Source organism: Ipomoea triloba, chromosome 8, assembly GCF_003576645.1.
Source record: "Ipomoea triloba cultivar NCNSP0323 chromosome 8, ASM357664v1".
In the NCBI taxonomy this organism is placed as follows: domain Eukaryota; kingdom Viridiplantae; phylum Streptophyta; class Magnoliopsida; order Solanales; family Convolvulaceae; genus Ipomoea; species Ipomoea triloba.
Genome location: NC_044923.1, coordinates 15,602,223 through 15,614,602, shown reverse-complemented (window position 1 = coordinate 15,614,602; position 12,380 = coordinate 15,602,223). Strand labels below are relative to the sequence as shown.

Below are 12,380 nucleotides of genomic sequence, written 5' to 3'. Positions count from 1 at the left end.
TCTCGAATGCAGACTAGGTTGGGTCACCAAGTGACAGGAAGTCTACTATAGGGTACTGCGTGTTTGTGGGAGGTAATTTGGTTGCGTGGAAAAGTAAGAAACAAAATGTTGTAGCACGATCTAATGTAGAGTCAGAATATAGGGCTATGGCTCACACAATGTGTGAGGTAACTTAGGTGCGTAATATTCTTGAGGAAGTTGGTGTACGAGTGTACTAATAAAGTTGTGGTGTGACAATAGTACCACAATATATATCACGAATAACCATGTGTTTCACGAGCGGACCAAGCATATTCAGGTGGATTGCCATTTTATTCATCAAAAAGCACAACAAGGGCTGATCTTAGATGTGCATGTTTGGAGTGTTGATCAACTGGCTGATTTGTTTACAAAAGGGCTGGGTAGATGTAGAGTTGAGTATATCTGTAACAAGTTGGGTATAATTAATATCTATGCTCCTTGAGGGGAGTGTTGGAGAGATACATGGAAGGTTGAGATATTAACTCCTAGCCTAGGGTTTCTTGAGTTTGAATATGTGGTTAATGTCCTTCATTTCTCTGTATAAGTAGCCTAGCTTGTTTAGCTTTATAGAATCAAAAAAACAGATTTACATGTTCACACGCACAGTTCTCTCTTGTTAACTAACAATTATGTGGCAAACTTTTTTATGATACTGAAATGATGTACTTTCAAATAATATAATGTATCTTTAATACATAAATAATGTGTACATTTTGTATATTAAAAAGAGTTTACTACATGGACTCCCATTTTCTACCCCATCACTTTTACTCCCTGACGTGGAAAGATATGATAGGTTATCTTCATCTTGTGGGTCCCAAGAAAAGTGTCAACATCAAACTTTTGTGTGAGGGGGAGTAAAACTAGGGAGTATAACTTGGGAGTCCAAGTAATATTTTCCTATTAAAAATGTATCTTTTTATTCATGATCTACTCAGGTTTGTGGACCATGGTCTATAGAATAATGATTGTGGTTACGCGGTAACCTAGTGACATGGCAATTCTTGAGCTCGTGAATAAGGTCACCTAGGCAACAACTAAGCGCTAGGCGTCCCTAGGCCGAGGCAATTTCAGTCCTAGGCAGCTCTTAGTCGGCCAACCGACTAGGTGTCCAACTTGGCGCCTAACTCGACTGAATCGGTGCCCAACTCGGTCAAGTCAATGCCCAACTCAAACGAGCGTATTTTAACTCCCTCCCGCCTGCTTATCTGCTCCTCTTTAGTATTCCTACAACAATGTACTCATCTAACAATGTGTAGTTGACTAGTTTGGAGCTTATAATAGTCTAACAACTCACAACCACTACATTTTGTTTCTTTTCTTTTAATAATTACTCAACCGCCTAGGCGCTAGGTGTCCGACTAGCACCTAGCGTCTTCAGCAATATTGCTTTAGGTAGAGGTTTGTATAGTAGCTACGCAAATTTCCAATAGGTTAACATGACATTAATGATTGTCATCAAGCTCTAGTGTGCCACAATATCATCCTAGGTCATGAACTAGGAGTTGTAGTAGTTGAAATTCTTTTCTTAATGATATCATCAGTATGACGTTGCATGCCCCAAGCAGTATAGGTGTGGCTAGATAATTAAAAAGCAACCCAAGCTTGTTACTCTGATGAAGCAGCATGTAAGTTATAACTTAAAACACCAAGTCCATGTGATGACTCAACATTTGTAGAAAGAATTATCCAGCCGATGATTGAAGCAATGCTTGCTATGAGATAGAGGAGATAGCTTTTGACTCTGCCCACCATGACTAAGGAGTGAGGATTGACTAGGACATTTGAGTCAACTTAGAGTAGAGATTATATTATAGAGTTCTTAGCTTGGTACAAGGTAATATTCAATTAGGGACTACCCATTGACTAGGACCTACCGATTAAAGATCGACTTGGACTTGTTGATTGACCAACAAGAATTTGTAAAAGAATGAAGTTCACACATTTTTGAAGAACCCTCCAAACCATTGATGTAGATGTTGTGCATGGACATCATAGATGTGAACAAGGCATGTCATATGGACCAGTCGTTATACCGTGGACCATGGTCATGGCTGATACTGCAGTTGTTGAACTGATGTTGCAGTTGTGTTGAAAGGGAACTGCAGTTGCGCGGAACAAGAGGCCGTTTCATCCGTCTAGAACTGCAGTTGTGTTGAACTGATACTGCAATTGTGTTGAACGGATGAACGGCCTCTGTTCCGCGCAACCGCAATTCCCTTTCAACGCAACTCCAGTATCAGCTATGACCATTGAACCATGGTCCACAGTATAATTTGCGCATATGGACGTATTCTTTCTATCGCCTTAAACAAATGGTAGACGAAATCTCTTCAACTTCATGGATGCTTTTAAGCGGTTATTGCTAGATTTTTCTAGCCGATGAAGACTAAGAAAAGATTACTTTTATAACCCTTAATAGAGTGTTTTGTAACATCATCATGTCATTGGAGCTAACAAATGTTAAGGCCACATACTAACAGATGGTCAGCAAGTAGTTTTTCCATGAGCTGCTCAAGATATCACCTAGACTTATCCAATAACATGTAAATAAATAGATTGTTCACTTTCAAAGAAAAGAACACACGGTAATATCTAACTCAGTGCATTAATGTCTTATTAGGCTGAGACTATACAATATATATAAGTACAAGGATGATTTCACAACCACAAACTAACCCATAGAACTCTAACTGAAACCTTATTAGGACTCTAACAAACTCTTATCATATTCTATCACCTCTCCTCAAGCTGGAGCATAGATATTGATCATGTCTAACTTGTTACAAATATATTCAACCCTGTCTTATCCTTGTTGAACCTACTCAGCTTATTACAAATAACACAGTAGTTAAAGCCATAACTTTCAAGATCAACGCCCAAGTCTGAACCACTTGAACAATATTCGAACCACGTTGTTCCAAACCAGTCCACAACACACCTTGCCGCACCAACAAAGCTTCCACCAAGCCAAAAAAAAAACATGCCAAAACACCACGTAAGTCCCCATGACTTGAACCAAACACCATGCCTTGTGTCTACAAACAAGGTCTGTGTTTTTCTCATATGTCATCCTTTCCCGTGACTCTTCTCATCAACTAACCATGTCAACCCTTGCCCAAAGCCATACCCTTTCATAACTTAGTTCCAGCATGTCATCTTCGTGCTAAAATCATGACTTAGTTCCAACATGTCATCTTCGTGCTAAAATCACACAACTTTGGCTGCACGTACCAAACACAACAACGCACCTGCCACTCGCACTCCATACCATTATCAGTGTTGTCCAACACCACAGCGCACCTGCCTCTCGCACCACACACCATTAGCCCGGCTGTCCAACACCACAGTTCACCTGTCACCCTCACCATGCACCATTCTTCTTCAGCCACAAGCCTTCAACAACCGTCGCGGCATATGCTAGGTCCGCACCCCTCTGGGCACCCATGTTGCCCATCACCGCAGCACTCCATCCTTGCTCACACTGAACTAGCTACACTGACCCAGCCCTGGTCAGCCATTAGGTCCTTGACGAAAAATACAAAACTAAAACAACACGCCATCAACAACCCGTACCCAGCATACCACAAACCATACCTTGATGGAACATGCTCACCAAGACGAGCAGAGAAGACAATTTTCTGTCGAAAAAAACCTCACGCTCCGTCACTCGTCGGCTCGTGGCCACTGGAGCTTTGGTCGTCGGTGGCACGTGGAGGCCCGGCTCACCGCAAAATTTTGCCTGGAGAGTCGCCTCCCTATGCCGATTAATGCCCAATGGACTCTAATACCATGTTAACTTAGAAGAACACACGGTAATATCTATCTCAATATATTGAAGTCTTATTAGGTTGAGACTCTACAGTAATATAGGGATGATTTCACAACCACAAACTAACCCAAAGAACTCTAACAGAAACCTTAGGACTCCAACAATACTCTAATAAACTCCAACATATTCTAACATAGATCAAGATTGGTAAAACATCTAGTCACCCAAGCTACTTGACATGGTGCTTCTAGAATCAAGATCATGTAGAATGTGTTTTCGGTATCAAATTTTTGGGGGATACATAGTGACCAACAAAGGGGTTAAGCCCAAATTTTAAAATTCGTGTATACGAGCTCGTTTACGGGTCGACACAATAACAACATGAATACGATAAGACTATACACTGACACGCCACGTTAAGGTTAATGGGTTGAAATTCTTAATACTAACCTAATTTGTAAACATGTTAAACGGGTTGACATGACCAACATGTTTTGATAACAAGTTTCAAGTCGTATCTACATGATATGACATGAAACCCGTTTATATATATATATATATGAAATAAAACCTACCATTCAATCCATCAAACAAACTAAAAATATTCAATTCATAACATTCAATTAACATATTATAGGCTTGTAAATAAATTGAAGATACATAATTTGTTACCGGCCTGCAAACACATAATATACTAACTATATGTGCTTAATATATTAACTGAAGACACATAATGTAATAAATTATAAATCAATTTTATATTATGTAATTTTTTTATTAGTATATAAATTGTAGAAACTTATACAAACAACAAATATTTTATCATAGTTTGTATTTAATTTTTGGGCATTTTAAAATATATTATGAAATAGATTAAAGATGGAATGTTTTAATGTATTATTTCATGTTATCTATTTGTTTTAATCAAATCCATTCATTAGATGTTTTAAATAGAAAAATGCTTTCATTTTATATTATATAAAAATGAATTCTTAGTGAGTTATAAATGAATTTATATAAACGAATTTGTATAAACAGTTAATATTAAAGGGCTTCTAATGATTCTTAAACGTCGGGTCAACTATTAAGGACATTAAGGATAAAACACGACATTAAGGATAAAACTAAGAAGTGCTAACAATTCAGAACATGCATCCCTATCTGGCATCAGTTTTTAAAAATGGAGTTTTAAGTCATGCTGAGGACGGTAACAAGCATACCTAGTTTTCTAAATTAATATTTATGAATATTTTGTCATGCTGATTGTAACGAGCACACCTAGTTTTCTAAATTAATATCTATGAATATCAAGGTTACTATGGGCACCGAATGTCACTCCTATTAGAGGAGAGGAGAAATTAATCACTGTGTATTAGAAAGGAGAGAAATTAATCACTCCTATTAGAGGAGAGGAGAAATTAATCACTGTGTATTAGAAAGGAGAGAAATTAATCACTGTGTATTAGAAGGGAGAGAAATTAATCACTGTGTATTAGGAGGGAGAGAAATTAATCACTGTGTATTAGGAGGGAGAGAAATTAATCACTGTGTATTAGGAGGGAGATTAATCACTGTGTCAGAAGATGGAAACCGGATACACTCAAAAGTAAAGTAAGGTTAAAAGGTTTTGATGGGCATGCAATTTCTTGTTAAAGTCACTAAATTAATTTCTCCTAAATTTTTCTAAATACTGGCACAATGTGATATAGAGTAAAGTTTATGCAAACAATAAGAGGTAGTCATTGATTGATTTCAACTTGAGATGCGATTAATATATATCTAGTAAATTCAATTCTTTAGAATGAATATCTCAGAGTCTAACTCCCATGAAAACAAAAGTAAAAACTTTTTCTTACTAAATTTTAAATTAAATTAATTATCAAACAAACCAAACACAAAATAATCATGTATGACATTTACCTGTTTTCAAAAAAAAAAAATGTATGACATTTACCCCGCATTCGCAGCGGCATCACAGCTGCCAGCAATTACAGCAATTCCAATCGCAGCGGCATCAGATCAGCAACAACAGCAAAAATTTCTCACGCCAGATTATTCCGCAGCAGCAGATTCGACACTAGCAGCAGTGCACGGCAGCAGCGATTCCTTCAGTTTTTCTCCTAATCACTTCTCTCCTCTCTCATGAATTTTTCTTTGATTGTTTTTGAGTTTGTTAACCTCCGCTATTTTTCTGTTTCTGTTCAGAGTTCCTCGGATGACTTCTTTTCTGTTTCTGGGGAGTTTAAAATTTTAATGTTTTTTTTTAATTATAATCTTCGTTAACCTAGATTTTCATTTGTAAAATAAATTTTTTTAATTTTAACAGGAATAAGAACGATGTACCATAATTTAAGAAAGAAATTTAAGTAAGAAGGTTATCAATTCTCTATTTTGTAGATGAAATAGTAATACTGAAAAATAAAGAAAAAAATTAATTCATGTACTAAGTAAACTATTAATATAATTGATAGTTTTGTTTTTTTTTTTTTTTTTTTATGGATTAAAATTGTAATTTTTATTATAATTTAGAGGTATATTGCAACGATAAAAAAGTTAGAGACTAAAACAGTTAAAAAATAATTGAAGGATTAAAAATATATTTTTCTCTTCTTAAATTATACTGTCATTGAGTACATGTAAATTAATTAGATAAAAGTTAATTATAAATGATAAAAATGCACCAATTAAGATAATATGATTCGCACAAAATATTTTTCTGGCCAGCCAAAAAATTTACTTGTACCGAAATGAGGACTATTTTAGTTTTTTTCAAAGTAAACAAAACTATAGAGTCTAGAGAGTGTGACTTGGCACGAGAGTGATTGACCAAAAAATAGTGAAATAGAAAATGTATTTATCACATCAAATCTGTAAAAGTTCGATGAATTTGATCAAATTTAAAAAAAAATAATGTGGTGGTAGTTTCATTAATTACCATCAACTCCATTGTGCAAACTTTAACACTTAAATATGCAATCTTTAACAACTAAATATGCAAACCTGATAAACTCTATAAAATCAACAAAAAATCTAAATTTTTAATCTAAACCGTAAATGTTAGACCTTAAGCAGTAAAAAGTGAATCACTGAACCAAATAAATAAAAAAATTTAAAAAAAAACTCAGTCATAAAACTCTAAACTTGAAACCCTAATTGCAATGTACCGTCGCATTTTTGCAAGTGCAAACTTTTAATATTAAATAATATGCAAAATGTTAATACTAAATGTACAACCCTGAAAAAGTCTAAAATTAAAATTGCAGATTTTAGTGTTCACATTTGCATAGAAAAGTTGGTGATAACTATGAAACTGCCACCGCATTTTTTTAAAAATCTGATCTGGTGCATTCAATTTTTCCAAATGTAAGGTTGTGATTAGTTCCTAGTTTTCTCCTGCAGACTTGTTCTGATTTGATCTAATATATATATATATATATATATATATATATATATATATAATTCAGTTTCTATGCGGTTGGGTGTATCCCGTGCGGTTAAATCTGAGCCATTGATATTACTTAAACCAACGTCCAAGATTAATAAAAAATTTTTAAAAAAATGCGTAGTGGCAATTTGGTAACTTTTGCATCTAAGTCAAATTTAAGGTGAGTGGTTTTCCTTCTTAAGGTGTGTGGGTTTTTGTGCTTAAGGTGCGTGGGTTTTGGACTTAAGGTGCGTGGGTTGTGTGCATAGTGTGAGTAGTTGTTGAAATTTAAGGTGTGTCAACTTGAAGCTTATGGTGCATAGTTTTCCTTCTTAAGGTGCATGATTTGTGTGCTTAAGGTGTGTGAGTTGTTGAAACTTAAAGGTTCTTAAAGTGCGTCATTTTAATTCTTAAGGTGCGTGGTTTGTGTACTTAAGGTGCGCCATTTTAATACTTAAAGTGCGTGATTTGAATTCTTCAGGTGTTTTGTTTGTGTGCTTAAGGTGCGTGATTTGTGTATTTTAGGGGGGCCATTTTAATAATTAAGTGCATGATTTTGTATTAATCGCACAACAGTACAACACGGGAAGCTATCTCCGCACCATAACTCATCCATATATATATATATATATATATATATGTGTGTGTGTGTGTGTGTGTGTGTGTGTGTGTGTTACAAAACACACCATTCTACGTACTGAAACACACTAGATGACCTATAAAACACATCATTCCACAATATAACCAAATGCACATATTCACTTAAAATTCATCAATATACGTGATAAAACGCATCATTCTACGTATTAAAATGTAACCCAACGTGCCTCATGTCAGATTATAAGCATACACTATTTACACACTAGAAAACATGTGCTAAAATATGAGTCATTCTACGTATTAAAATGCACCACAACGTGTTTTAAAATGCACAATTCCACTCGTTAAAAATCCTCATCCTAGATTATAAACATGCATTATTACACTTATTAGAAAACATGTGTTAAAATACACATCATTCACCGTATTAAAATGCACCAGAGGACGGATTAAAACACATCATTCAACAACACAGTTATTAGAAACACGTATATGTGTTAAAATACACACCATTCTACGTATTAAAATGCACCAAAGTACGGATTAAAATACACCATTCGACAACACACTTATTAGAAAACATGTGTTAAAATACACATCATTCTACGTATTAAAATGCACCAGAGGACGGATTAAAACTCACCATTTAATAGGAACCAGGACACATGGAATCCAATAAGGGTCCATAGTGTGCTCATCACAAGACCCATCACTACATCCTTAAAGAATCATTGGAGAAAGAAACAAGAAAGTCCAAGAATAATTCCATTTGATAGAGGAAAGAATTATAGTGGCCCATTTCAAGTGATACTAGGGATCGAAGAGAATGCTTACAAGATTCGAGGTCGAATCAATTTCAAGAAAGGGAGGATGATACGGCCCAACATAACAAAGATCCATTAAGTGTATCAATTGGGTCAATCACAACGTTCAAGTCTAAACAATTAAGGCAACTCTTCATTGGTTATGTTCAAAGATGGTGAAAATCCCAGTCAAACCCAATTGCAAAAGATGAAGAAGAACTCATGGCTTTTTATAATTGTTTAAGTGCTGATTTTGAGAATTAAAATAGGCCCAAATCAGCCCCATTATTTTTTGTCATCATTATTTTAAATTGTTTGGCATGAAAGAGAAAACACTAGTTTGTATTTAGAAAGGATTCCTTAAATCCCTTTCTGAATAGAACTATATTTACTTGCTTTCTAGATTAGGTTTAGCATTCTTTTTCCTATTGTATTAGGATTATAATGATGTCCCTATACCTATAAATAGGGCACAATCATATCAGTCTAAAGCATGCTTTCATTCAATAAAATTTTTAAGTTTTTCTTTACACTTGTGTAAAAAACCTTATGGCTAATTGTAGACTCAATTAGTGGCTAGTCGTGGACTCGATTAGTAAATTGATTCGTGGACTCTAATCAATCTTCCTTTCTTCAACCTTAGATTTAGGTTCGTGAACTTGATCATTCTTGAATCAAAGGAAACTAGATCCGACTCTAGTTGAGTGAAGATTGCATCATCGAGGTACTTGAAACTACAATGGGATTTTTCTAAGTCTTTTGAGGATTCGGGACTAAGGGTTTCTCGTGAGCTCTAAGGTATTTCGATCCATCTCTATCCTTACCTAGGGAGCTGATGCGTACACGGATTGCTTCCCGCAATAAGTGCACACTCAAGGAATCACTCAAGAACCTTTCGTGTCCAAAAGAGGATCTTACCTTGTAGACTCTTGGATTTTGAGATCCCAACTCTACAAATGCCTCACCAAACTAACAAATAATACTCTCAACCCTTAGATTATTAAGCAAGGCTAAGAATTAGAGTATTAGGAATCTAGCACTAGAATTAAGATATAAAAATAAAATTAGCTATATAATATGAGTAATAGTATTCTTTTTGGTTTTTTTTGGATATGTGTGTGAATATAAAGAACAAGATAAGGGGATAAACTAGCTTCTCACTAGCCTACCAAGATTGAATCTTTCTCACAAACAACCTAAAACTTCAATGCACTTCTCATGCAAAGAAAAGAGAGAAATTTCACTCAAATTGAATTCTTACAAGGTGTTGTCTCAAACCATTGGGTTTATGAGGTATTTATAGGGGAAAATAAGGTATTAAATATTCTAGGTCACTAATCCCACCCAAAATAAAAAATTACAACTTTGTAAAAGTAATTCCCACCCAAAATTAAAAATACAAAATAATTTCCCACCCAAAATTTAAAATACAACATTTTGCAAAAGTAATTTCCACCCAAAAATAAAAAATACAATTCTTGCAAAGTAGTTTCCCACCTAAAAAAAATACATCTTGCAAATAATTTCACACCGGGAAATTTGATCTGATATTGAAGTCTCAATTGTTTTCCTTGATTGAAATATTGTTACCGGGCCACTCGAGACTTTCAATGGATCATTTATTGGTTACATTTGGGTCGCATCAGGAGCTATCTTGGGACAATACTCCATCTTTATTTGAACATAGGACTGGGTTCATATCACCATTCCACAACACAGTTACACACCATTCTACGTATGAAAATGCACCAGCGGATGGATTAAAACACACTATTCCACAACACAGTTAATGTACCAACATACGTAATAAAACGCACCACACCATGTACTAAAATGCATCATTTCAATTCACATAATATAGATACTAAAATTACCATAATATCCCCACTTAAACATACACGAACTACAGTTGGATTAATAAAATCGGGCGACACAGATGCAGCCGCACGAATGCATTGGAGCTCAGCCACTTTCTATATATATATATACATATATATATTATATATATATATATATCCAATTTTTAAAAAATAGATTGTATTATTAAAACAATTAATTAATTATCCATTAGCATTCAAGTTTTTGTCTTGAGCATCTAGTGTAGTGGTATCATAGTACTCTCTCACGGTGCTGACCGGGTTTCGATTCCATGAATGCGCAGTTTCAATATATATGCTACATCACTTAATGTGACCCCTGTGCATATCATAAAAAATAAAATATAACAAAGCGACATCGGTACATTTAAGTTTTTTTATTTAATTTACAAAACAATATTTTTATGAATGAACAACATTAATAATAGATCAATGAAACATATTTTCAAATGGAAAATTCTTATTTGATTCTTGTTAGTTTTTTTAGTCCCTAACATTTTATCGTTGCAAATTTGCAATACACACCCCTAACTCTGTGTAATTTAGCATTTTTTGATGTTTTTTTTAATTATAATCTTCATTAGTCTAGATTTTCATTTGTAAAATAATTTTTTTTTTTCATATTAATAGGCTTTTGTAGACAAAATAGGAACGATGTACCAAAATTTAAGAGGGAAGATTTAGGTAAGAAGGCTATCATTCTCTATTTTGTAAATGAAATAGTAAAATTGAAAAATTTATAAAAAAAAATAAAGATAATAAACTATTCCGAATTAAAATATTCATGTACTAAGTAAACTTTTAATATAGTTTGAAAATTTTATTTTTCTATGTGTTAAAATTGTTATAAAAAAAATTCATCATTAGGGATATATTGCAACGATAAAAAAGTTAAGAGCTAAAGCATTTAAAAAACTACATTGTTCCCTTCTTAAATTATACTGTCAATCTGCCATTGAGTAAATGTAATTAAATTACTTAGATAAAAGTTAATTATAAATGATAAAAATGCCCCAACAAAGATAATATGATTCGCACAAAACATTTTTCTGGCCAAAAAATTAATTGTATAGAAATGAGGACTATTTTAGTTTATGCAAAGTAAACAAAGCTCTAGAGTCTAGAGAGTGTGACTTAGCATGAGAGTGATGGAATAAAATCATTAATAAATTAACCAGGAGCATTCAAGCTTTCGTAAAGCGCATCTGGTGTAGTGGTATCATAGTACCCTCCCATGCTACTGACCAGGGTTCAATTCCCTGGTTGCGCAGTTTTTATTATATATGTTTATTCTAACTTCTAATACTTAATGTGACCCCCTGTGGCGGCCTGTGCATATCATAAAAAATAAAATCTAAGCAAGATCGGTACATTTAATTTACAAAACAATATTCTTATCATCTTATGATAGTTATGAATGAACAACACTAATAATAAATCAATGAAACATATTCTCAAATGGAAAAAAAAATGCATTTCTAATCCCTTAATTGATTCTTGTTAGTTGTTTTAGTCCGTAACTTTTTATCATTGTAATATACTCCCCTAACTCTGGGTAGTTTGGTACTTTTTAATATTTTCTTTTTAATTATAATCTTCATTCATTTAGATTTTCATTTGTAAAATAAAATATTTTGATTTTAACAGGTTTTTTAGGGAAAATCAACAAAAAACTTAAATAAATCAAATATAGAATAAATAAAAATACTCACCGTTAAAAATGGCAATGGCAGAGGATGAATCGGTGGCGGTGGCATTTGGCGTTGGCTTCGGTGGTCGTGAGTGTCGACTTCAGCGGTAGCGACGAATGGCAGCTTCGATAGAGGAAAGCGCGGCGTGGGCGTCGGCTGATCGATGTGGCGGAGGAAATGGTTTCAGATCTA

The 12,380-nt window shown here is 34.2% G+C and overlaps 1 non-coding gene across 1 annotated transcript; it reads left to right on the top strand.

The window, feature by feature from the left end:
* Window positions 1–11,696: 11,696 nt before the first annotated feature.
* Window positions 11,697–11,767, top strand: TRNAG-CCC. The gene has a single exon. It is a non-coding gene; the product is annotated as a tRNA-Gly (tRNA).
* The last annotated feature ends 613 nt before the right edge of the window (window positions 11,768–12,380 follow it).